Genomic DNA, 26,810 nt, shown 5'->3' on the forward strand with positions numbered 1-26,810 from the left:
AACCAAAAACTATTTTGGAATCGTCCTAATCGCCCCGACCGCAGATAAAGGTCATGTGACGTACGCTGCGTGATTGATGCTCTAAGATGGGGCAGAGTCGATGATGGTTCCAATAAGATCTTCAGCTCGCCGCGCAGAAGACAGCCCTGCCCCCCCCCCCCCCCCCCACGCAGCCGCGCAGAAGACCACACACACACACACACAGTCGTGCCGACAGGAAAACATGACAGTTATGACTTTTGAAAAGAGGGGATGAAACCCCTGAAACAATTGTCGCATCTTCAGGACCCACATGGGCGGCGTCACCAGGGAGGTGATCCTGGCAGCTCGGGGATCGATGCCCCCATATTCTGACTATTCAGCGGTCGTTGCTTGCAGATTCTGTAAACCTTATACGGGGCCCATCCGTTCCAGCAGTGACACAAACAGCTAAAAGTGCGTTTGGTGGCCGCCTCGACACCCTGGCCCCACCAAGCAGGACTTTTAGGTTTAGTTACCCTTTAAGATCGTCATAGCTATTACTGCTTCACCTTTTTGCTATTATAAGTGTTAATTCATATAATTCTGGATGCCTGCCGTCACCACTAGGGGGAGCTCTGCTGTATACATTTATACAATGAATGGCCACTTTATTAGAGACCCCCATCTAACAGCACATTGGACCTGCTTTGACCTTCTGAACTGCAGGAATTCATCCATCCAAAGATATGTAAAGAACATGGAGTGTCCCAAGAAAACCCTCCCTGTACTATTACTCCTCCTCCGCCATCCTGACCGGAAGGGGTCAGCGATTCATGCTGCTTGCGCCAAATTCTGACCTCCCATCAGCACATAAATCTGGCTCCATCTGACAAGGGGATGTTTTTCCGCTGCTCAGTGATACAAGTTTTGCGCTCTTTTGCCCGCTGGAGTCTTTCTGTTTCTCTTAGACACAATGGCGCTGGAACTGGTTGTCTGCTGTTATACCATCCGTGTGGAGGAACGGCGAGTTGTGCGTTCGGACATGTTAGTTGGAGCTCCAGCGTTGTATTCAGCTGACTGTGCAGCCTGTTGGTCAGAACGATTCCTGACATCCTCCTCCGACCCCTTTCAGTGATGAGTTGTTTCCACAGAATCCCCTTTCACTGGATGTTTTCCCCGATCGCGCCATTCTCAGTATACTCTCCACACTGTTACATGAGAAAACCCCCCGCGGTTGGCGGTCTGACCCCGGCTAGCCTAGCACCGATGACCGGCCCCGCTGGAAGTCGCTCCGATCGCTGGATCTTCCATCTAATGTGGATTCACACTGAAACTGAACCGCGGAAAACTTGTCACGTGACTTTATGCCGCACTCCGGGGTCACGGGGGGAATTACCTACAGGGAGCGCCAATAGTGAGCGCGCCGGGGGTCTAAGAAGGGGCCATTTAGTGTGTTGGAAAAATTTGCTAAGCTCCCCCTAGTGGTGGCTGCAGGGTTGTGTTGGAGCTGCACTTGGCCTCGTTCACTCGGAGTATTTCAGTTTGTCCCTTTTCGAGGACACTTCTTTGCCATTGTGAGTTTTGCAGTGCAGTCATTATCCGTCCCCGGTGACCTTGCCTGTTATTGCTCGGCCTGCTCCCTTGTTCGGTGGGCTCGCCTGTTGCCTGCCTCCGGGTCTGCGCCTCCCCTTCTGCTGACTTGTGGCGGATTCCTTCCATCTCATGTCTCAGGGCTTTGATGCATATGTTCTGAAGGTGGCCACACTGACTCTGGTTGGGAGCAGATGGTAAACCTTCAGGCTGCCACCGGCTATACTGGTGTTAAGTTGGAAAGTTAACGTTTGATGATGGTTCAGCAGTGCATATGAAAGCATCTGACAAGAGGAATATCTTTAATTAAAAATAATTAGCATAGTAAACATTTCTACATTTGTCTGCGGCGAAAATGCCAGAAATTATCTTTATTAGGAAAACCAGGCAGAAAGCGTTGAGTGTGTGCCGGTAATGTAGGAAAGGCCGGGCGCAGGAATAGTTCTAGGTTGTAACCTTATAATCCAAGGGTGACAAAAGAGATCAAGACCCGGATAACGAGAGATGTCTGCTGATAGGGTTATAATGGAGATCCTGCAGATACATCTCATTCAGTCAATGCGAAATAGATCACAGATGAGATTTAGAGAGAACTAGCTGATACACCCGGCTTCACCCAACATCAAGGTTACTTTAGAGGAACCGAGGAATGAAATATGTATACACAGAGGATCGTTAGATTCTCCTCAGACTGCATGTACCGATGGCCCTCTGCAGAATGTGCCCCCCCCCCCACTCTACTCATTTAGGACCTAAAGAATGTTTGCACCAAATTTCAGTCTTCTACGACGCCGCAAAGTTACATAACACAGGGGTGCACTTACTTTTGCAATTGGCATTGAATAATCGAGTTGTGACCCCTTTTACTTTTCCTATTTGGGACCTAAAGGATGTTCCTGCCAAATTTCACATTTGTACGGCATCAGGAAGTTAGAGAATTAGTAGCGAGTCTGTCATATAGATGAAATTGATGAATCTGGTGCAAATTGCACCAGAAAACTGTCTTACATGGATTTTAGATACTTCATGACTCATCTGACAAAGTGGCTTTGTGAAAAGGGTGTGTGTCATAAATGTGAAATCGTGCAACAAAAAAAATAACAAAGGATTTTGGGGGCAAAAGAAAAGTCCAGGATGCTATAGGATGTTTACAGTATGAAAATGATGTCAAGACGGACGAACTTTTACGTCCTGTTTTTGTATCTGTTTTCTCTCAGAAAGTAGATGGAACATCAGCTGATCTTGCCTGTGCTATTGGGGGGATACAAGAAGGCAGGCTATGTATAAGCAGAGAGATGGTGAGGGAACACTTAGCTAACTTAAATGAATTCATGTCTCAAGGTCCAAATGAATTACATCCTAGGATACTAAAGGAAGCAGCAGAAGTAATTGCTGAACCACCCGCCATAATCTGTGACAATTCCTGGAGGACAGGAGAAGTCCCAGAAGATTGGAAAAGGGCAAATGTTGTCCCTATCTTCAAAAAAGGGAAGAAGGTGGATCCAGGAAACTACAGGCCTGTGAGCCTGACTTCTATACCGGGAAAGATCTTTGAACACATTATTAAACAGCATGTATGCAAGTACTTGGATGAGAATGGAGTAATTAACCAGGGCCAGCATGGGGTTGTAACAAACAAGTCATGCCAGACTAATCTAATGTCCTTCTATGATAGTATCACCGACTGGGCTGATCAGGGAAATGCGGTGGATATAGTATATCTTGACCTTAGTAAGGCATTTGACAAAGTATCTCATACCAGACTTATTGATGAAATGACCAAATCTGGGATTGACAAGGCAACTGTTAGGTGGATTCACAACTGGCTGAGTGATCATACTCAAAGAGGGGTCATAAATGGCTGCACATCCAAGTGGAAGAATGTATCAAGTGGGGACCACAAGGCTCTGTCCTGGGCCCAGTGTTGGTCAACATTGTTATAAATGATCTGCCGATGACACAAAACTAGGGAGGATAGCTAACACTAGGAAAGAGAGAGAGGATTTAAAAAGATCTAGAAAAGCTTGGAACAGTGTTCGGCGACTAACAGAATAGTATTTAACAAGGAGAAATGTAATATACTACCTCTGGGCAAGAAAAATGGGCAAAAAAAACAGAATGGGAGGAATTGGGCTAAGCAGCAGCACATGTGAAAAAGACTTGGGTATACTAATAGATCACAGACTGAACATGAGTCAACAATGTGATGCAGCAGCCAAAAAGGCAAACCCAAACGTACTCAAAGAGTGGTCATAAATGGCTGCACATCCAAGTGGAAGAATGTATCAAGTGGGGACCACAAGGCTCTGTCCTAGGCCCAGTGTTGGGCAACATTGTTATAAATGATCTGGAGGAGGGAATTGTGGGAAACTGAGCAAATCTGCCGACGACACAAAGCCAGGAGGGATAGCTAACACTAGGGAAGAGAGGGAGAGTATTCAAAAAGATCTAGAAAAGCTTGCACAGTGGTTGGTCAGCGATCAGCTCATCGTCCAGTGCCATATGCAGCATAAACGATGGACGATGTGCTGATCGCTCAGCGTAAACAGCAGTCGGTCAGTATTGAACAGCCGCTATGTTAAGTCAATGGAGAGGGCCGGGGGGGGGGGGGGGGGGAAGACAAATCTTCTGCAGCTGCGAGTTACAGTAGCTGAGTAGTTGAGTCAGGAGTGGATGAGGGCACAGGGCGGAGGCATCTGAGAAGTGGCTGGACACGCCGCATTTCGTATGGATTGGAGAGGGGAGAGTCTGGTGGTGGGGGGGGGGGGCGATGGGGGGGGCGATGAGCAGAGAGTTGCAGTAGTCGAGCCGGGAGTGGATGAGGGCGACCACGAGTGTCTTTAGCGTGTCCGTGGTTAGGAACGGACATATTTTAGCAATATTCCTGAGGTGTAGGTGGCATGTTCGGGCCAGAGATTGGATGTGGGGGGTAAAGGAGAGGTTAGAGTCCAGTGTGACTCTAAGGCAGCGGGCATGCCGTCTGGGGGTTATGATGGTGCCAGACACTGGACTGGAGATGTTGGGGGGAGATCAGTTGAAAGGCGGAAAGACGAGAAGGTCAGTTTTTGAGAAACAGGGAGGACATAGTGTGAGAGACAGCGGACAAACAGTCGGTGATGTTTTGGAAGAATGGTGCAGGAAGAGGTGTATAGCTGGGTGCTGAGGTGGTATTGGAGGCCAAATCTGCAAATGGTTTGTCCGATTGGGGCTGTGTAGATAGAGAAGGGGACCAAGGACCGAGCCCTGGGGGACCCCAACAGCGAGAGGAAGAGGAGGGGAGGTAGAACCAATAAAGGAAATGCTGAATGAGCAGTCAGAGAGGTAGGAGGAGAACCAGGAGAGAGCAGTGTCCTCTAGGCTAATAAAGCGAAGCATAGTGAGACGGAGGTCATGGTTGACAGTGTCAAATGCATCGAAAAGGATTAGGAGGGAGTAGTCACCCCTCAACTTTGCCGTCATCAGGTTGTTTGATACTTTTGTGTGGGCGGTTTCGATCGAATGTAGAGAGCGGAAACCAAACTGGTGGGGATCGAGGAGAGATCAGACTGAACGTGTGTCAATAATGTGATGCAGCTGCGAAAAAGGCAAACACAATTCTGGGATGTATTAAGAGAAGCATAGAGTCTAGATCCCGTGAGGTCATTATCCCCTCTACTCTTCCTTAGTCAGACCTCATCTGGAATACTGGGTCCAGTTCTGGGCACCCCACTTTATAACAGACAGACAAACTGGACCAAGTTCAGAGAAGAGTTACCAAGATGGTGAGCGGTCTGCAAATCATGTCCTATGAGGAACGGGTAAAGGATCTGGGAATGTTTAGCAGAAGAGAAGGCTGAGAGGAGACCTAATAGCGGTCTACAAATACCTGAAGGGCTGTCACAGTGCAGAGGGATCAGCCCTATTCTCATATGTACAAGGAAAGACTAGAAGCAATGGGATGAAACTGAGAGGGAGGCGACACAGATTAGACATTAGACAGTGAGGGGATCAATGAGTGGAACAGGTTACCACAGGAGGTGGGGAGTTCTCCTTCAATGGAAGTCTTCAGAGGCCGGACAGACATCTGTGTGGGATGATTTAGTGATCCTGCACTGAGCAGGGGGTTGGACTCGATGACCCCGGAGGACCCGATGACCCCTGTGCGACCCAATGACTCCGGAGGTGCCTTCCAACTCCACCATTTTATGATTCTATGAAATGGAACAAGAAAGTGTTGATGTGGACAGCGCCTCTAGAGGGCCATAGGGGTGCATAAAATGAGCTGTGTATAGTAATATAGTTGGTAGAATGAGGAAACCCTGTCCCACTCAGGAGACATCAAGAAGAGAGCGTGCAAGGAAAGGCTAACTGGGTGGTTGCAAACCCCTTAGGCGAAATGTAGAAAGAAAACCCAATCCTGCGCTCAGGGTGACCTCAAGAGTTGTGGTGCAATTTGCTGATGATAGCGATCTGCTGGAGTGAAGGGAATCAGCCCAAGATGGTGACGCACAAAGGAAGGTGCAACGCGTTTGGGAGCTAAAACAGGGTCCTTTCTGAAGAATAGGTCTAAAATCTAACATACGGTGCAGAACGTTGGAGTGCAGTACAGAGGGCAGAAAACAATAGGGGGAGTAATAACCATTGTCACTAAAAACTGGATGATAGTAGGAATCCGACAACAATTGTAGTATGTGTGTCCGTAAAACCCCCGAGTGAGAAGAAACAGCGCTGCGATGTCTGTAAGCTGCTGACCGAGGATCCCCATGTCTGCCTGCTAGGGAACCCAATGCACACTCAGGGGAGCTTTTACCGTCCAGCCTTTTCATCGCGCTGGACGGTAAATCTGTTGGATTTCCAGACTGGCTCGTCAACGTTTATACCGCATATTAGTTGGGCCAAAAATTGCACCAACATTTTGGCATATTTTACAGCAATTTGGTGTAATTTAGATAAGTCAGGAAAAGTTTCCAAAAATGTCTAAAAACTGTAAACGTGGCGCATAGAAGACGATCGTCTGCCCCATTCTGCGCCAGGAAACTTGTATTTTAAATGGCACATCTGCCCGGTCTGCCCACATGTAATGGAATGTTGGTTTGAGGGTACGCAGCGTTCATGAACTGCTAGACCAGAAGTGTTGTCATTGGGCCCTTGGAGCAGAAGAGCTGCAGCGATCAGCCGTGGTAATGTGGCGGGGAAGGGACTTCTAGTTTTGCACCGAAACCCAAAAACATTGACGATCGTTACAGCGAGGGCTTCAGCTAAATGGAAACGTTATGTAATCGGGCCATCCAGTTCAGATGACCCAGCTCCATGTACCCTACTACCATAATAGAGCTTCTTCTGGATCCACATTTCTTGACCAGAGTGGATATAAAATGGCAATAAAACCCATTTTGAGGCACCAGTGCTGCAGTGAAAGAGTTAGGGTTTTGCCCCTCTTAGTGGCACTTCGCTGCAGCAGCGGTGCCACGTCTTCTAGAGTCATGCTGTCTGTCCCCCCGCTTCACTGATGAAGAGGCACTTCGCCTGGAAACGTGTTTTATTGCTGCTCTATGATAGAGTCTTCAATTGCATCGATCCCACAAGTGCTCCCCTCGGGTGGTTGGGGGGCGTACCGGCTCCTTACCCAATGTCCTATAGTGCCTCTCACGCACCCCGTTCTGGATGAGGCGCCCACCCGGTTGGCAGCACCTCCCTCCATCTTCGCTTCAACTTGAGGCGCTGACTTGGGTTTGCTCCACCCATTTGTCTTTCTGGTTCATCAATAGGCAAAGTGCTGACAGCCCCTTTAAGATCCTGGGACAAGCCCCTTGGCGCGCGGACCGATAATCTATACGGTCCTGTCTCCTATGGTTCCATTGTTGTCCCTGTCTTTGTGTCTCCGCCTCTGAGAGCGCCCCGAACAATGGGGAGACGGTAATAAGCCCCATCTTTAATATCTATTGAGAGGTAGAGCCTTGTGTTTTCCCGTACGGCGGTGCCGGCGGCGCTCCCATTCAGCCCATTGTGCGGCGCGCGGTATACAGCAGATGAGACAATCTAAGAAGCAGGTTATAGACGCGGCCATTCTGTGTTAGACTGTAGCCTCCCTCGCTGCGCCGGCTCTATTGTGCTCTATGCAAATGTGCGGCGCTCTCAACGGCGGCAGAAACCAGAGGAAAAAAACCCAAGTCACCGGGGAGAAGAGGAATCTATTAATTGTGTTGAGGGGAAGGTGCGCCATCACAGTCATTATTTCCTAATCGCTATTTGTTATCCCCCAGTATGTTTTATCACAAAACACAAGATCGCGGTAATGAGGGCCTTTCACCGCCGCACAATGGCGCCAAATTAGAGCAGAATTAGATTTTTGTCTTTGTAGATTGTTGCACAAACCAATGAGCGGCCGCGGATCTGCGAATGTGGCTGTGCTCGGCGCTGGCAGGCGGCGGTCCTATCCGAGGTTAGCGGCGCTCTCCCTCTGTCCTTTATGTCGACAGCTTCATTAGAACTTGGACTGGTGTCAGGACGGCAGAAAAAAAGGGAAGCGCTGCTTGGCGGCCGGCGAGTGAATGGAGCCATCATATTAATACAGCCGCAGAAGTGTTCATTAAGAAGAGACTTGCACTAAGAGTGATGCATGTTAAATGCGGCGCCTCCAGATGGTCCAACCAGAGCCTGCCTTTACAAAGCTGGATTGCTGATCACTTTCGGAGCACTTTGTGCGCAGCCACGCCGATTCAAAGGGGTAAGCAGAAAAGGGAGGTCGTCTGTGCGGCACAACCTTCACGAAGTGCCCTTGTCCATCAGTGCCGCGAAACGGAGATGTAAAGGGCGTCTCGATGGGGATGTGTTATAGACTGGAGTGCCAACGCCTTCGCTGTATGTATATAGCAATGGAGGCATCTCTTAGAGCGTGCGCCAGTCTTATGGCCAGATAGAAGATTACTGAGGAGGCTAACAAGCAGTTAGGGCAAGTGGGAGAGGGTATACAGCGCCACCTAGAGGACCGTGTAGGTCGGCACCACCTAGAGGACCGTGTCCGACCATTTGACATGTAACATGAGGGAGGATATAAAGCGAACCAGGGTCTTCTGCAGAAGGAAAAGCTAGCCATGGTTCTTGCCCTGCTCATCGCACGGTAGAGTTCTGGTGGGCCAGGTGACGGGTCTGTGATGAGAGAACTGTTTCTCCTTATGGAGAGCGCCAAGTGGGCATTTAGAGGCTTACAGGACATGCAGTGTTCCCTGGGAAATTTGGTATGCAAATGGTGGATGATATAATGCCCCTGTACTGCCACGTCGGTTTACCAAATATACAAGTCAGCGTTGCACGGCCTAGGAGTCTTACATGGACGGGGCGCTCTGCATAACGAAAAGCGTTTCCCCTCGCTCAGCCAGGAGGAGCAGCGGCGCCTCTCCTATCCTTGGGGCGAGCTGGACTGCTGTAGAAAACTGCAGCGTCAATTATGCTGATACTAATAAAGGGGGACATGTGTTATTAGGCACCATATAAGGGGGGCGCCTGTCTCTTCCCCCAGTGAGGTGTGCACCAAGTGTACCACCTCTGCGGTCCTGGCATCGGTCGCAGTCTACCGTTAGCCAATCGCTTCACATAAGTCTGCCAAGACGAAATCTGAGGAGGTCCTCCAGACTGCACCTCTCACCTGTTGGGCTTCCATATGGCATGGGCCCACTACCAAAGAGACCCACAGCTTATATTACAACCACGTACCTTGTTCACAGCTTGCTGACTTGGGTTTTCAATGCCTGGCGACTGTTTCTCAAAAGGGTTCTACCCTTTGGACCACCTCTACTTGTTAGGTTTATTTTCAAACAACCCTCCTATGATAAAGCGGGACCCCCTGCTACGACCTCCAGTGATCAGCTGCAATCTGTTGGGTCATCTGGCAGTAAGTGCTCAATCTTCCAGCAGCACCTCCACAGGGTAAATTAGGTATTACACCAGGTCCATTCAGATCAATGGGTCGTCCGTGTTATGAAGGACAGGGCAGACCTCCAGAGAGAAAGACACTCTTTGCAACTGCGCTGCACTCTGAGCAAGCGATGAGGATCCTGAGCAGAGACCCCCGTCTATTAACCCACAATTTTCTAATGGGGCTCATAAAAGTAAGTTCAGCCTCCAAGACAAGCGTTGCAAGACTTTCTTCTAAGGGAAACTCCAGTTGCATATTTTAGGCTTGGTACCGGCTTACGTTGGAGCTTCCTTCTGCAGCACAAGCCCCGTTCTTGCCCAGTATATATGAGGCGGGTCCTTCTTGGCATGGCTTGTACCTGTAGTGCTCGTATGAACATGCCCTTGTGCTGGACCTTTAATAGCTCTTACTCACATCCCATCTGCTGTCTTACCACTGCGGCCAGAACCCTCAAGGAACTTGACCTAACGGGGCAGGAAGGCTCTGCTTTCTCCTTCGTGAGAGCACCTAGAAAGTGTGAAGAGACTTAGAAGGCCGTGCAAGGTCCTCTGGGAAATGTATGCCGATGGCAAGATGGAGCAATGGCTCTACAGCGCCACCTATAGGAGGGCAGCATTCCTGCAAGTCAATGTCAGACCTTTTACCCAACCTTGTAACAATGAGGGCCGGAGTCTTCTCTAGAAGGTTAACCGTGCACAGACCGACTGTTTGGGGGGTTGTTGCCCCTCCTCAGTGTTCATTAGGTTCAGCCTTGACCTGGATGGGGTTTTGTCACGCTGCGAGCCCTGTACCGAGCGGACCGTGAGCGCACTCACCGCGGTAGAGGAGTTGGGTGCGACGGTCGACCCTCTAAACTAGGCAGATTCCCTCCAGCTCAGCGAGGGTTAACGGCGGCGGCGGGTGTCGGAGAGCTGCAAGTTGAAGGTGCTTCTCTTAAAGACTGTTGTTAACTAAACATTATTGCCAAACAGATGGGAAGCGCTCAGCAGCCTGATGTTTGCAGGCCTAATTATATTATCACCAGGCCTGTACGGCTCCGCTGAAGAGGTGCATCCAGGGGCCAATTTATAATCATTTAGGCAACACCTGTTTGGGAGAAGCTGACAGTCAAAGGGCACAGCCGAAAAAAATCACATATGTTCCCGTATTTACTACTTGAATGTGGACGGCGTCCAGCTGCACGAAGGCGGGGAGCGTGAAATGCGTAGTGCGAGGAAGAAGGTGGAAATGTCAAGTAAAGCAGTGATCTGAAGGGCTGCACCCGCAGAGACTGAGAACACCAGCAATTAAAGGGGACCTCATGACAAGCCATCGCATTCTATTCTAGTCGTTTAATGTCACGCTGTATTACATGGCAGTGAAAGGGTTACAGTGCAGGGTAAAGGTGTTGTCACACTTCTAATTGTTTTACTGCAGGAAGCAGATAGCCCCATACATTGCACAGTGGCCAGGGTTGGTACTGCATGCTGAGCCTCATTCTATTCAATAGGACTCAGCCTGCAGTACCAACCTCAGCCATTGCACAATGTATGGCGCTATCTGCTTCCTGCAGTAAAACAATTAGATGTGGCATAACCCTTTTACTTTCATGCTACACAAGTAACTGAGCTCCAGATTTCCTGTAAATCCGTTGGGTTGAGTGATATTCTAGCTGTCCACCGTTGCCACTAGAGGGAGCCTTATTGTAGTGCCCTTAATGTAAATGATCGAGGTACTTTCAAGTGGCACTATACACTGCTCTGAGACTGTCCAATCAAAATTAACCAAGTTGGTCTTCTAGCAAGTGCAAAAATATTATACAGGGTAAAGCAAAAGTCTGGACACACCCATTTACCTGGTTTAATAGAAAATTGACTTCTGATGTGTAAAAGTATTAATTGGGGGCAAAGGCTGCATTTTTCGGTGGAGATGGTTTTGGCAGCCATTTTGAACTCTACAATTCAGCTCAGTTTTTTCAAATGGGAAGTGGGTCATGTGATCTACCAGTCTTGGCTACAAGTTACTCAGAGCCACAACGGAAGTGTCAGTTTTGCCCTATGTTTACTTGTTCAAGAGTTAACTGGGTGAGGAGCAGACAAAACCTTCTGGAAAGCTGAGGTTGTGGAAGACAGTTTCATGTCCCAGGTCATACACCATGGCAACAAGACACAAGGTAGTTATACTGCACAACCAAGGTCTCTCCCCGGCAAAGATTTCACAGCAGACGGGGGGTTCAGGATGTGCTGTCCAATCACAAAGAAGCGGACAATGCGAAGACCATAGATGCAGCGGTCGGCCAAGGAAACTTAGTGCAGCCGATACAAGACGCATCATCCTTACTTCCCTTCTAAATTGGAAGATGTCCATCAGGACCATCAGAATAGACCTGGCAGAAACCAGTGGAGCCAAGGTACACCCATCTACTGTTAAGAAAAGTCTGGCCAGAAGGGGTCTTCATGGGAGATTTGCTGCCAAAAAGTCATCCTCCCTTCCACGCGGAAACAAGGCCGAGCGACTGACCTATGTACAAACACGTAAGACGTGGGGTGCAGAACAACGGCAGCCGCTGCTCTGGGCTGAGGGGGCACAACCATGGGAGAGATTTTGCTGTAACAGAAGACCATTTGTTCGTAGAATGGTTGGAGAGCGGTACAATAATGAGTGTCTGCAGTCAGCAGTGAAGCATGGTGGAGAGTAGTTCAATAATGAGTGCAGGCAGCAGTGAAGCATGGTAGAGAGTGGTACAATAATGAGTGTCTGCAGGCAGCAGTGAAGCATGGTGGAGAGCAGTACAATAATGAGTGTCTGCAGGCAGCAGTGAAGCATGGTGCAAAGTCGTATAATAATGAGTGTCTGCAGGCGGCAGTGAAGCATGGTGGAGATCGGTACAGTAATGAGTGTCTGCAGGTAGCAGTGAAGCATGGTGGAGAGTAGTACAATAATGAGTGCAGGCAGCAGTGAAGCATGGTGGAGAGCAGTACAATAATGAGTGCAGGCAGCAGTGAAGCATGGTGGAGAGCGGTACAACAATGAGTGTCTGCAGGCAGCAGTGAAGCATGGTGGAGATCGGTACAGTAAAGAGTGTCTGCAGGTAGCAGTGAAGCATGGTGGAGAGTAGTTGAATAATGAGTGCAGGTAGCAGTGAAGAGCGGTACAATAATGAATCAGTGTCTGCAGGCAGCATTGAAGCATGTTGTAGAGTGGTACAATAATGAGTGTCTGCAGGCAGCATTGAAGCATGTTGTAGAGTGGTACAATAATGAGTGTCTGCAAGCAGCAGTGAAGCATGGTGGAGAGCAGTACAAAAATGAGTGTCTGCAGGCAGCAGTGAAGCATTGTTGAGAGGTACAATATTAAGTGTCTGCAGGCAGCAGTGAAGCATCGGGGAGAGTGATACAATAATGAGTGTCTGCAGGCAGCAGTGAAGCATCGGGGAGAGCGGTACAATATTAAGTGTCTGCAGGCAGCAGTGAAGCATCGGGGAGAGTGATACAATAATGAGTGTCTGCAGGCAGCAGTGAAGCATGGTGGAGAGCGGTACAATAATGAGTGTCTGCAGGTAGCAGTGAAGCATGGTGGAGAGTGATACAATGAGTGTCTGCAGGCAGTAGCGAAGCATCGGGGAGGCTCCTTGCTAGTTTGTGGCTGCATTTCAGCACATGGAGTTGGGGTTTTTGGTCAGGATTAATGGTATCCTTAATGCTGATAAATACAGGAAGATGCTTATCCATCATACCATCAGGGAGGCGTCTGATTGGCTCCAGAGTTATTCTGCAGCAGGACAACGACCCCCAACATCCAGCCAATGTTGTTAAGAAGTATCCTCAGTGTTGGGAAGAACAGGGAGTCCTGAAAGTGCTGCTGTGACCCCACTGATCTCACATCATCCTGTCTGTCTGGGATTACATGAAGAGACAGAAGGATTGGAGCGAGCCGACATCCACAGAAGATCTGGGCTTAGTCCTCCAAGATGTCTGGACCCCCCCTGCCGAGTGCCTTCAGTATTTTCCTGAGTGAGCTGCTCTTTCCGTCTTCATGGTGACGCCAGCCGCTGATCCCGCCGCTTCACGTGATTACAGAGTGTAGTTCTGTCCGTGGTGTACGTGACCGCCTTGTAGTGGAGCTTTTCATGTGCCATGTAATGGGTAGCAGATAGGGAGCATGGCACATGAACCCCTTTACTAGAGGCCAAGCTATTCATTAGCCCCCGGCCCTCTCAGGATCGGCGCCCCCTGTACAGTAATTCCCCCCGTGACCCCGGAGTGCGGCATAAAGTCACGGGACAAGTTTTCCGTGGATCAGTTTCAGTGTGAATCCACATTAGATGGAAGATCCAGCGATCGGAGCGACTTCTAGTGAGCCCGGTCATCGGTGCTGGACTAGCCGGGGTCTCACCGCCAACCATAGGGGGGGATCAGCGTGGTTCCGTCTCTCTGTATTACATGCATAAAAATATAATACGGAGCAGAAATCTGCCATAGTGAATGAGGCTTTTAGGGGTTGTATCACGTCTTACACTTATCCCCAAGATGGGGGGGGCTGATCCAGGCAGTTGGACCCCAAAGGATCCTGAGAACGGTGGCTGCAGGTTTCCCTCATGAATGGATCAGCTGCCAAGTATGCCCTTAGTACAGCGCTCTGTCTCCGATGGCCCCATAGAGATGGATGGAGCGGCATCGCGCATGCTCTAGTCATACGGGGGACACAAGACCTGTGATCACATGATCGTTGGTGGTCGGAGATAGCAGAGCGCTTGAACCTGACCGTCTCCAGCAGTCCCGTTGCAGGGAAAGGAGTAGCAGCATGCATTGTTAACACAAGGGCGAACCCGGGAGCCAGTCTGCCCCCCACCCATCACTTATTTCTTGCCCTGTGCATGGGGGGCATGTTTAATACGTGGTACAACCCTTGGCAGTGGAAAATAGCTTAAAACCGGTGCGAGAGGAGCGTGGTGCGGGGACCGGGGGACCAAAGGGCTGTATAGGGAGATCAAACCCCTATGGCATTACTCGGAGGATTGTCTCCCCAAATGAAGAAATCGCCTATCCCCAGGGCAGTGAAGGTTGGACCCTCATCAAGCAGTTAGCCATCAGAGAAGGTGGGTCCTGAAGACCCCTGAATGGATGCCTCCTCACGTGGCACTGTTCCCATTGAAATGACTGCAGATTGTGCCACATTCTTGGGTCGGTGGCATAGAGGTTTGCACTGGGTATAGAATGCTGCCTTTCTCCTATTGCTCATCCTGGTCCTCCTGATGCATGGGTAGGACATCAGTCGTTATACGGGAGCCGAGGGGCACTGCCACCGTAGGTGTATTCTGTGTAGGGGCGATATCCAGCTGGCGGTGGGGGTATCGCTCGGCATGCAGGGTATTGATGGGCCTGGGTCTCTATATCTCTTACTTCTGCAGCACGTCTCCGTTCTGGGCTCCGTAGAAGCTTTATAATGTGTGCTGTTGGTGCATGGCGGCTGCTCCTGGGTAATAAAATCTCGCCCTTCTGTTTTGCTAACAAATGAGTATTGGGCGGCCGAGCCGGCGCTGCCCGTCGTGCAGCATTTGCATCCCTAGCAGGGTTTTGTTTCCTCTGAAAGTCACCAGTCTTGCGCTGGGCAGCGAGCAGGCGGCACTTGTAATTAGTCTGCAGATTGCTGCTCCTTCAGACTGAAGATGACCCTTCTGGATATCAGCAACAAGACAACAGCTGGCGTATTCCCCGGTGGCCCGTTTGTCCTTTGGTTTGTAACCAACAGAGTCGCAGCTCCATCCCAAGATCCACAGCAGGACGGCCATGGCCTCCAACGCTGGACAGCAGACGAGACACTAATAAATGTGATTACAAGATGTGGGATCGGGATCAAGAAATGCTTCGTGCAAAAACAGCAAATTACATCCTGCGCCATGTCAGGATTTAAAGATATATTACTTGTTTATCCAAACAAAAAATGGGGAGCGGAGGCTTAAATCTGCCGAGCCAGGCGTTCCGAGCGGCCGCGGACATCCATTATCTGCTGCCGTACGGAAAGGACAAAGTACATCAGATCTAGAATATATTCAGCGACGGCGGGGTTAAGGAAGAAGTCCTTCCACCTATACATACAGCAGAGCCGCTTGCACAAATCCTGCACGGCGGCGAACAGAGTTCCTTGAAGACACTCTTTATACGGGCTCTTCATGATTACAGCGCCTGATGTTTATGCTAGAAGCTTTGCTAAGAGAGACCCCTCCACTACCTATCTATCCTGATACTGCGAGGGGCCTGCTATGTGGCTTGGGGCTTCCCCAGCGGTCTGAGACGGTTTTGGTAACCGGTGATCGCTGACATAGGGTCCGGGAGCCAACCTGTATGCTTTCAGTAACTAACTTTAATGAAACCTGCAAAAGAAAATAGATGAACCGTTTTATCCCATTCCGGGGTGGCTCGTGACCGCCTGCCGGCTATTGCAGGGGCTCTACATTAGCGGTGTTGTATCAAAGGTTCAGTAGCCATTTATTAGGTTTCTCAAAATCCTTACCCAGTAACTGGGATTTCAATCACAGTCCTCTTTTCACAAATATTAGGTCTCTCAAAAGTCCTTACCTAGTCACAAGTAATGTAGTCTCCGGCAGCTCTGTATCACCCCAACAAGTTGGGCAGAAGCCTCTCCAGTGCTTATATTCTGTTCAGCCTTTATACAAAATAAATGTTTGCCTGTTGAGTAGCTCACACCCCTTAGGCTAATTTTATGTGCCACGGTTTCTTTCACATCAGCGAGTATCCCCAGCTCCTCACTCCACATTATGTATGCATAGACTCAGGAGAGTATCCCTTGCTCCACACACTGCAGCCTAGCTGCACAGATACAAAGGAGCATCCCCAGCTCTCCACACTGCAGCATAGCTGTACAGACATTAAGGAGCATCCGCAGCTCAACACACTGCAGCATAGCTGTACAGACAGAAAGGAGCATCTCCAGCTCCACACATTGCAGCATAGCTGTACAGACATTAAGGAGCTTCTCCAGCTCTCCATACTGCAGCATAGCTGTACGGACATTAGGGAGCATCCCTAGCTCCCCACACTGCAGCATAGCTGCACAGATTCGAAAGAGTATCCCAGCTTCCCACCCTGCAGCATAGCTGTACAGACATAACAAAGCATCCCCAGCTCTCCACACTGCAGCATAGCTGTACAGACATTAAGGAACATCCCCAGCTCCCCACACTGCAGCATAGCTGTACAGATTTGGGAGAGTGTCCCCAGCTCCCCACACTGCAGCATAGCTGCACACATTTGGGAGCGTATCCCCAGCTTCTCACACTGCAGCATAACTGCACAGATTCGGGAGAGTATCCTCAGCTTCCCACACTGCAGCATAGCTGCACAGACACAAAATGCCCCCCCAGCTCCACACACTGCAGAATAGCTGTACATGCTAACTGCTTCCTGCCTCCTCTTCTTATTGAGCTCTGCTCCTTGTTCCATCCCTTCTTTAAAATCACAGAAGTTTGTCAAATGAACAATAAAACAGACAACAATAACCATACCTGCCCCATCCCCCCAAACAAAACAATTGTAGCAAACTCTCAGCTGTGAGAAGCTTTGTCTGTACAGTTAATTAAATTACTGATGTAAACAAGAATGTTCCCATTCACCGACAGCAAGCAGTAATCTTGAAATTGCCAATGCAGTAGGTATGTTTCTTAGAAAATTGCAGATGTTTTTATTTTACTATAATTTAGTACAACCCCCTTAAACTACTGTAAACTTCAGTAAGCACAGGCATTCTGTAACTGTCATCCATCAGATCTTTTTATTGACAAGACATATGACCATTATAGGACTTGTATCCTGCATTTATCACCAGTTTTCCCTCTGCAGGTTCCATCTCTAATTTTCAGTTTTCCCTGAGCTGCTGGGTGTAGATTGCTGCTATGATGTCTCCATACACTGTAGACATAGGCGAGCAGGATCTCTTCTCTATCTCTGAGCTGGTTGGTGTAGACTGCTGCTATGATGTCTCCATACACTGTACACATAGGAGAGCAGCATCACTTCTCTATCTCTGAGCTGGTTGGTGTAGACTGCTGCTATGATGTCTCCATACACTGTACACATAGGAGAGCAGGATCTCTTCTCTATCTCTGAGCTGCTGGGTGTAGACTGCTGCTATGATGTCTCCATACACTGTAGACATAGGAGAGCAGGATCTCTTCTCTATCTCTGAGCTGGTTGGTGTAGACTGCTGCTATGATGTCTCCATACACTGTAGACATAGGAGAGCAGGATCTCTTCTCTATCTCTGAGCTGGTTGGTGTAGACTGCTGCTATGATGTCTCCATATACTGTACACATAGGAGAGCAGGATCTCTTCTCTCTCTCTGAGCTGCTGGGTGTAGACTGCTGCTATGATGTCTCCATACACTGTACACATAGGAGAGCAGGATCTCTTCTCTATCTCTGAGCTGGTGGGTGTAGACTGCTGCTATGATGTCTTCATACACTGTACACATAGGGGAGCAGGATCTCTTCTTCATCTCTGAGCTGGTGGGTGTAGACTGCTGCTATGATGTCTCCATACACTGTACACATAAGGGAGCAGGATCTCTTCTCCATCTCTGAGCTGGTGGGTGTGGACTGCTGCTATGATGTCTCCATACACAGTACACATAGGGGAGCAGGATCTCTTCTCTATCTCTGAGCTGGTGGGTGTAGACTGCTGCTATGATGTCTCCATGCACTGCACACATAGGGGAGCAGGATCTCTTCTCTATCTATGAGCTGGTGGGTGTAGACTGCTGCTATGATGTCTCCATACACTGTACACATAGGAGAGCAGGATCTCTTCTTTATCTCTGAGCTGGTGGGTGTAGACTGCTGCTATGATGTCTCCATACACTGTACACATAGGAGAGCAGGATCTCTTCTCTATCTCTGAGCTGGTGGGTGTAGACTGCTGCTATGATGTCTCCATACACAGTACACATAGGGGAGCAGAATCTCTTCTCTCTCTGTGAGCTGGTGGGTGTAGACTGCTTCTATGATGTCTCCATATACTGTATACATAGGAGAGCAGGATCTCTTCTCTATCTCTGAGCTGGTGGGTGTAGACTGCTGCTATGATGTCTCCATATACTGTACACATAGGAGAGCAGGATCTCTTCTCTCTGAACTGGTGGGTGTAGACTGCTGCTATGATGTCTCCATACACAGTACACATAGGGGAGCAGGATCTCTTCTCTATCTCTGAGCTGGTGGGTGTAGACTGCTGCTATGATGTCTCTATACACTGTACACATAGGAGAGCAGGATCTCTTCTCTCTCTGTGAGCTGGTGGGTGTAGACTGCTTCTATGATGTCTCCATATACTGTATACATAGGAGAGCAGGATCTCTTCTCTATCTCTGAGCTGGTGGGTGTAGACTGCTGCTATGATGTCTCCATATACTGTACACATAGGAGAGCAGGATGTCTTCTCTGTCTCTGAGCTGGTGGGTGTAGACTGCTGCTATGATGTCTCCATACACTGTACACATAGGAGAGCAGGATCTCTTCTCTATGTCTGAGCTGGTGGGTGTAGACTGCTGCTATGATGTCTCTATACACTGTACACATAGGAGAGCAGAATCTCTTCTCTCTCTGTGAGCTGGTGGGTGTAGACTGCTTCTATGATGTCTCCATATACTGTATACATAGGAGAGCAGGATCTCTTCTCTATCTCTGAGCTGGTGGGTGTAGACTGCTGCTATGATGTCTCCATATACTGTACACATAGGAGAGCAGGATCTCTTCTCTCTGAACTGGTGGGTGTAGACTGCTGCTATGATGTCTCCATACACAGTACACATAGGGGAGCAGGATCTCTTCTCTATCTCTGAGCTGGTGGGTGTAGACTGCTGCTATGATGTCTCTATACACTGTACACATAGGAGAGCAGGATCTCTTCTCTCTCTGTGAGCTGGTGGGTGTAGACTGCTTCTATGATGTCTCCATATACTGTATACATAGGAGAGCAGGATCTCTTCTCTATCTCTGAGCTGGTGGGTGTAGACTGCTGCTATGATGTCTCCATATACTGTACACATAGGAGAGCAGGATCTCTTCTCTATCTCTGAGCTGGTGGGTGTAGACTGCTGCTATGATGTCTCCATACACTGTACACATAGGAGAGCAGGATCTCTTCTCTCTCTCTGAGCTGGTGGGTGTAGACTGCTGCTATGATGTCTCTATACACTGTACACATAGGAGAGCAGGATCTCTTCTCTCTGAACTGGTGGGTGTAGACTGCTGCTATGATGTCTCCATATACTGTACACATAGGAGAGCAGGATCTCTTCTCTATCTCTGAGCTGGTGGGTGTAGACTGCTGCTATGATGTCTCCATACACTGTACACATAGGAGAGCAGGATCTCTTCTCTCTCTGTGAGCTGGTGGGTGTAGACTGCTGCTATGATGTCTCCATACACTGCACACATAGAAGAGCAGGATCTCTTCTCTATCTCTGAGCTGGTGGGTGTAGACTGCTGCTATGATGTCTCCATACACTGTACACATAGAGAAGAGATCCTGCTCCCCTATGTGTACTGTGTATGGAGACATCATAGCAGCAGTCTACACCCCCCAGCTCAGAGATAGAGAAGAGATCCTGCTCTTCTATGTGTGCAGTGTATGGAGACATCATAGCAGCAGTCTACACCCACCAGCTCAGAGAGAGAGAAGAAATCCTGCTCTCCTATGTGTACAGTGTATGGAGACATCATAGCAGCAGTCTACACCCACCAGCTCAGAGATAGAGAAGAGATCCTGCTCTCCTATGTATACAGTATATGGAGACATCATAGAAGCAGTCTACACCCACCAGCTCACAGAGAGAGAAGAGATCCTGCTCTCCTATGTGTACAGTGTATAGAGACATCATAGCAGCAGTCTACACCCACCAGCTCAGAGATAGAGAAGAGATCCTGCTCCCCTATCTCTGAGCTGGTGGGTGTAGACTGCTGCTATGATGTCTCCATACACTGTACACATAGGAGAGCAGGATCTCCTCTCTCTCTGAGCTGGTGGGTGTAGACTGCTGCTATGAGGTCTCCATACACTGTACACATAGGAGAGCAGGATCTCTTCTCTCTCTGAGCTGGTGGGTGTAGACTGCTGCTATGAGGTCTCCATACACTGTACACATAGGAGAGCAGGATCTCTTCTCTACCTCTGAGCTGGTGGGTGTAGACTGCTACTATGATGTCTCCATACACTGTACACATAGGAGAGCAGGATCTCTTCTCTACCTCTGAGCTGGTGGGTGTAGACTGCTACTATGATGTCTCCATACACTGTACACATAGGAGAGCAGGATCTCTTCTCTATCTCTGAGCTGCTGGGTGTAGACTGCTGCTATGATGTCTCCATACACTGTACACATAGGAGAGCAGGATCTCTTCTCTCTCTGTGAGCTGGTGGGTGTAGACTGCTTCTATGATGTCTCCATATACTGTATACATAGGAGAGCAGGATCTCTTCTCTATCTCTGAGCTGGTGGGTGTAGACTGCTGCTATGATGTCTCCATATACTGTACACATAGGAGAGCAGGATCTCTTCTCTATCTCTTAGCTGGTGGGTGTAGACTGCTGCTATGATGTCTCTATACACTGTACACATAGGAGAGCAGGATCTCTTCTCTCTGAACTGGTGGGTGTAGACTGCTGCTATGATGTCTCCATATACTGTACACATAGGAGAGCAGGATCTCTTCTCTATCTCTGAGCTGGTGGGTGTAGACTGCTGCTATGATGTCTCCATACACTGTACACATAGGAGAGCAGGATCTCTTCTCTCTCTCTGAGCTGGTGGGTGTAGACTGCTGCTATGATGTCTCCATACACTGTACACATAGAGAAGAGATCCTGCTCCCCTATGTTTACTGTGTATGGAGACATTATAGCAGCAGTCTACACCCACCAGCTCAGAGATAGAGAAGAGATCCTGCTCTCCTATGTATACAGTATATGGAGACATCATAGAAGCAGTCTACACCCACCAGCTCACAGAGAGAGAAGAGATCCTGCTCTCCTATGTGTACAGTGTATAGAGACATCATAGCAGCAGTCTACACCCACCAGCTCAGAGATAGAGAAGAGATCCTGCTCCCCTATCTCTGAGCTGGTGGGTGTAGACTGCTGCTATGATGTCTCCATACACTGTACACATAGGAGAGCAGGATCTCTTCTCTCTCTGAGCTGGTGGGTGTAGACTGCTGCTATGAGGTCTCCATACACTGTACACATAGGAGAGCAGGATCTCTTCTCTCTGAACTGGTGGGTGTAGACTGCTGCTATGATGTCTCCATACACTGTACACATAGGAGAGCAGGATCTCTTCTCTACCTCTGAGCTGGTGGGTGTAGACTGCTACTATGATGTCTCCATACACTGTACACATAGGAGAGCAGGATCTCTTCTCTACCTCTGAGCTGGTGGGTGTAGACTGCTACTATGATGTCTCCATACACTGTACACATAGGAGAGCAGGATCTCTTCTCTATCTCTGAGCTGCTGGGTGTAGACTGCTGCTATGATATCTCCATACACTGTGTACATAGGAGAGCAGGATCTCTTCTCTATCTCTGAGCTGGTGGGTGTAGACTGCTGCTATGATGTCTCCATACACTGTACACATAGGCGAGCAGGATCTCTTCTCCATCTCTGCGCAGGTGGGTGCAGACTGCTGCTATGATGTCTCCATACACTGTACACATAGGGGAGCAGGATCTCTTCTCTATCTCTGAGCTGGTGGGTGTATACTGCTGCTATGATGTCTCCATACCCTGTACACATAGGGGAGCGGGATCTCTTCTCTCTCTGAGCTGGTGGGTGTAGACTGCTGCTATGATGTCTCCATACACTGTACACATAGGAGAGCAGGAGGTCTTCTCTATCTATGAGCTGGTGGGTGTAGGCTGCTGCTATGATGTCTCCATACACTGTACACATAGGGGAGCAGGATCTCTTCTCTATCTCTGAGCTGGTTGGTGTAGACTGCTGCTATGATGTCTCCATACACTGTACACATAGGAGAGCAGGATCTCTTCTCTCTCTGTGAGCTGGTGGGTGTAGACTGCTGCTAGGTTGTTTCCATACACTATGTACACATAGGAGAGCAGGATCTCTTCTCTCTCTGAGCTGGTGGGTGTAGACTGCTGCTATGATGTCTCCATACACTGTACACATAGGAGAGCAGGAGGTCTTCTCTATCTATGAGCTGGTGGGTGTAGGCTGCTGCTATGATGTCTCCATACACTGTACACATAGGGGAGCAGGATCTCTTCTCTATCTCTGAGCTGGTTGGTGTAGACTGCTGCTATGATGTCTCCATACACTGTACACATAGGAGAGCAGGATCTCTTCTCTCTCTGTGAGCTGGTGGGTGTAGACTGCTGCTAGGTTGTTTCCATACACTATGTACACATAGGAGAGCAGGATCTCTTCTCTCTCTGAGCTGGTGGGTGTAGACTGCTGCTATGATGTCTCCATACACTGTACACATAGGAGAGCAGGATCTCTTCTCTATCTCGGAGCTGGTGGGTGTAGACTGCTGCTAGGTTGTCTCCCTACACTGTACACATACACTGTACACTCTACTCTATCTCTGTAGCACATCCTTTTAAATAACACCAGCATGTAGGATATTATACAGCAGTACTGAGCAGTGTAGATGTGAATCCAGTAGATGTGTGACAATAAACACTATGAGCTGCAGCAGTGTCTGTGTAAGTCTCTCCCCTCATAGACCGCATTAGTCACCTATTTCCTCCACTTCCTGTTAGCTGTTTCAGTTTCTCTGTTACTAGACATGGACATCGTACCACAATTGCAAGGTATTCTGTAAGATAGGGTATAACTTGCAGATCGAAGAAGGTCTCACCGCTGAGACACCTGCGGATCTTGAAAATAGGGGTCCCCCGTCGTCCTCACTGTGAGGTTAATGCACCCCACGCAATGAGGAGGAAATTGAATGGAGCGCTAGTCAAGCAAGTGCACTAAAGCTCCCTTCTCTTTTGATGAGACTACAGAGCACCCGCCTGGGTATCTCCATCAGCCCCATTGAATTAGCTCAACCAGCGCTCCCTTCCTGCTGATGTCGCTGCGGGGGGAGGAGCTTCAGCGCAAAAACTTCATCTTTGAGTAAATAAGGTGATATCACATTGGGTATCATATGAACAGACGTTGTGACCACTCAAGGGTTCATCCCATTCTGTGAAGTATTAGTATAGCGTTAGAATATACCATCGTGTTTGATCAGTGCGGTCGGAACTTTGGGATTCCCAGCAATCGTAAAAATCACAGTTACAATCAATTCCCCCCCCCCCCCCTCCCTGCAAATCAGGTTTTTATGCTAACTTTACAAACTTAGAATCATAGACTGGTAGAGTTGGAAGGGACCTCCGGGGTCATCGGGACCTCCGGGGTCATCAAGTCCTCAGGGTCTTCGGGTCCAACCCCCTGCTCAGTGCAGGATCATAGGGTCATCGGGTCCCACCCCCTGCTCAGGGCAGGATCATAGGGTCATCGGGTCCAACCCCCTGCTCAGGGCAGGATCATAGGGTCATCGGGTCCAACCCCCTGCTCAGGGCAGGATCATAGGGTCATCGGGTCCAACCCCCTGCTCAGGGCAGGATCATAGGGTCATCGGGTCCAACCCCCTGCTCAGGGCAGGATCATAGGGTCATCGGGTTCAACCCCCTGCTCAGGGCAGGATCATAGGGTCATCGGGTCCCACCCCCTGCTCAGGGCAGGATCATAGGGTCATCGGGTCCCACCCTCTGCTCAGGGCAGGATCATAGGGTCATCGGGTCCAACCCCCTGCTCAGGGCAGGATCATAGGGTCATCGGGTCCAACCCCCTGCTCAGGGCAGGATCATAGGGTCATCGGGTCCCACCCCCTGCTCAGGGCAGGATCATAGGGTCATCGGGTCCCACCCCCTGCTCAGGGCAGGATCATAGGGTCATCGGGTCCAACCCCCTGCTCAGGGCAGGATCATAGGGTCATCGGGTCCAACCCCCTGCTCAGGGCAGGATCATAGGGTCATCGGGTCCAACCCCCTGCTCAGGGCAGGATCATAGGGTCATTGGGTCCCACCCCCTGCTCAGGGCAGGATCATAGGGTCATCGGGTCCCACCCCCTGCTCAGGGCAGGATCATAGGGTCATCGGGTCCAACCCCCTGCTCAGTGCAGGATCATAGGGTCATCGGGTCCAACCCCCTGCTCAGGGCAGGATCATAGGGTCATCGGGTCCAACCCCCTGCTCAGGGCAGATTCACTAAATCATCCCAGACAGATATTTCAGCTGTTTGTGCAAAATAATCCAACAAGTAAGATGTAAATCCCTGAACACAACATAACAAGCGGCTTCTCCAAATTCACTACAAAATACCACTTTTACTGACTGCTGCGACCTCAGAGTTATTCACCCCCCCTCCCCCCATGACCAGTGTTTCTAGTCCTTAATGGAGCCCCTTCTGCTTTTCTGACGGCAGCTTCGGACAGCTTTCCTGAAGACTTGCAGCCCGCTCCTCTTGACGGTGGCTTCCAGGCCATTAATATTCTTGGGCTTGTACATCCCACCAAAGATTTTCAATGGGGTTCAAATTGGGCGACTGTGATGCCCCTCCAAAATCTACCAGGATTACTTCCGAAGCCAAGCCTTGCCCAAGCTTCAGTATTTGAGTTTTCTCCTGGGAAGCTCCTAATAAGTGAGCGACTCCATCTTGTCCTCCGCGCTGCAGGTGGGGGGTTCTTCTCAGCATCTCCTTCATTCTTGTCATGTCTGTGCGGCACACGAGCACCACGCTCAGCATGGACGCAGGGCGACGTTCACAACCACTGCCGTTGATAATACTATGCACTGTAGAACAGAGCGCACCACAACAGCAGTATGAAAAGCTACATGTACAGCCTGTGCGACACAAGAGTGTTACACTCGGCACGGTATCAGAGAACGTACACACTGCTGGAAATATACGTTCACAACGCTATGCTGGACAGTAGCACCACTCCAGGGAGAAGGAAGCCTGGCCCTAACCTAGCAGGAAGGTGAAGGGTCCCTGCCTAGAAGTGGAGTAATCGCCTCGATAGAGGCAGCCCCACCGCGTTCTTCCTGGGCCCTGATTGTCCCTAGAGAGACCCCTGAAGAGACGAACCGAACAGCAAAACAAAAATGAAAACAGAAATACCACTGAAAAGTAAACCGCAGCAATTTATCTGGACGTAGCAGTACACCCAGCACAGAGGAACTCCAATACTCCTCTATGGAACTGAATAAGCAGTACTGAGCAAAGTGAGGGGTGAGAATATAAAGCTACTCTGCACCTGATGACTGGCAGAGCAATTAGAGAACCCCACCTCCAACCTTCTCCAAGGCATGACTAATCCAGCATGCATCCATGGAGCAAAGAAAGACAGCACCCAGCAGTCTCTGCACATGGTGCATTAACCCTTGTCCTGCATAACAAGGCGACAGGTCTTGGCCTGCTCCAGACTGCTGATCTAGAGGCTGTTTCATTTCTTCGCTCCACAGAACAGAATCCAAGGACTTCTGTGGTTATCTGGTTTGGAGCCTGCTGGAGGTGGACGTCTTGGAGTTCAGTCATCAGCATTTAGTATGTGCCTTAATGTACAAATGGAAAGCTCAGTGCAATTACTGGAGGGTTGCTGGCCACAATGCCTCCTCTGGAATCTGGTGGCAGCCGGTATAAGCACCCTGTTTCTGCCATGTCCAGGAACTGTAGCCCCTGTTGCTGTACCTGCTTCCAGCTGTATCTCTAGGACCACTCAATGCTTTTCTATCTTTTTGCATCCTTTTCCTGTTTTGTATAAGACAATGACGTCTTCTCTTACCTTTTTGGAGGACTCTCTTGGCTAACGTAAATTCTAACCTCATAGTGTAAAAAGCCCTCACCAGTCCAGGTGTTTTATCTCAAACACACCTGGTGCAACTAATGACGCCCTTGATTAGTTACACCAGGTGTGCTTGAGATGACACCGCATTCACTAATGTGTGCTTTCATGAGAGTTTCTGTTCAGGGGTGAATAATTCGGAGACGGGAGGAGTCGTCAGCGTGGGATTTTGTGCTGAATATGGAGAAACCGCTTCCTAGATGAGTGGAGATATTTAAATGGTTCTTGTTTGATTGTTTTTTTTGCAAACCGCTGAAAGGCTGTAAATTTGGCAAATAAACCGAATTTGCAATGGGGGTGAATAATTTGGAATGATCAGGACCCTGTGTGTGCGCCCGCTCAGCTGATTGGCTGCGGTCCCGAGCGGCAGACCCCGGCCGATGATCTATTGATGGTGTATCCTGATGGTAGGTCATCAATAGCAAGTGTTCCTATACAATAGAGTGTCCGAGGCCC

At 49.3% G+C, this 26,810-nt stretch overlaps 1 protein-coding gene across 1 annotated transcript in view; it reads left to right on the plus strand.

Annotated features, from left to right (window-relative positions):
- The window catches only part of RPS6KC1 (ribosomal protein S6 kinase C1), a 273,886-nt gene that overhangs the window by 78,895 nt on the left and 168,181 nt on the right, over positions 1-26,810 (plus strand). The window lies entirely within an intron of this gene.

The sequence above is a fragment of the Eleutherodactylus coqui genome, chromosome 3 (genome assembly GCF_035609145.1).
Source record: "Eleutherodactylus coqui strain aEleCoq1 chromosome 3, aEleCoq1.hap1, whole genome shotgun sequence".
Taxonomy (NCBI): domain Eukaryota; kingdom Metazoa; phylum Chordata; class Amphibia; order Anura; family Eleutherodactylidae; genus Eleutherodactylus; species Eleutherodactylus coqui.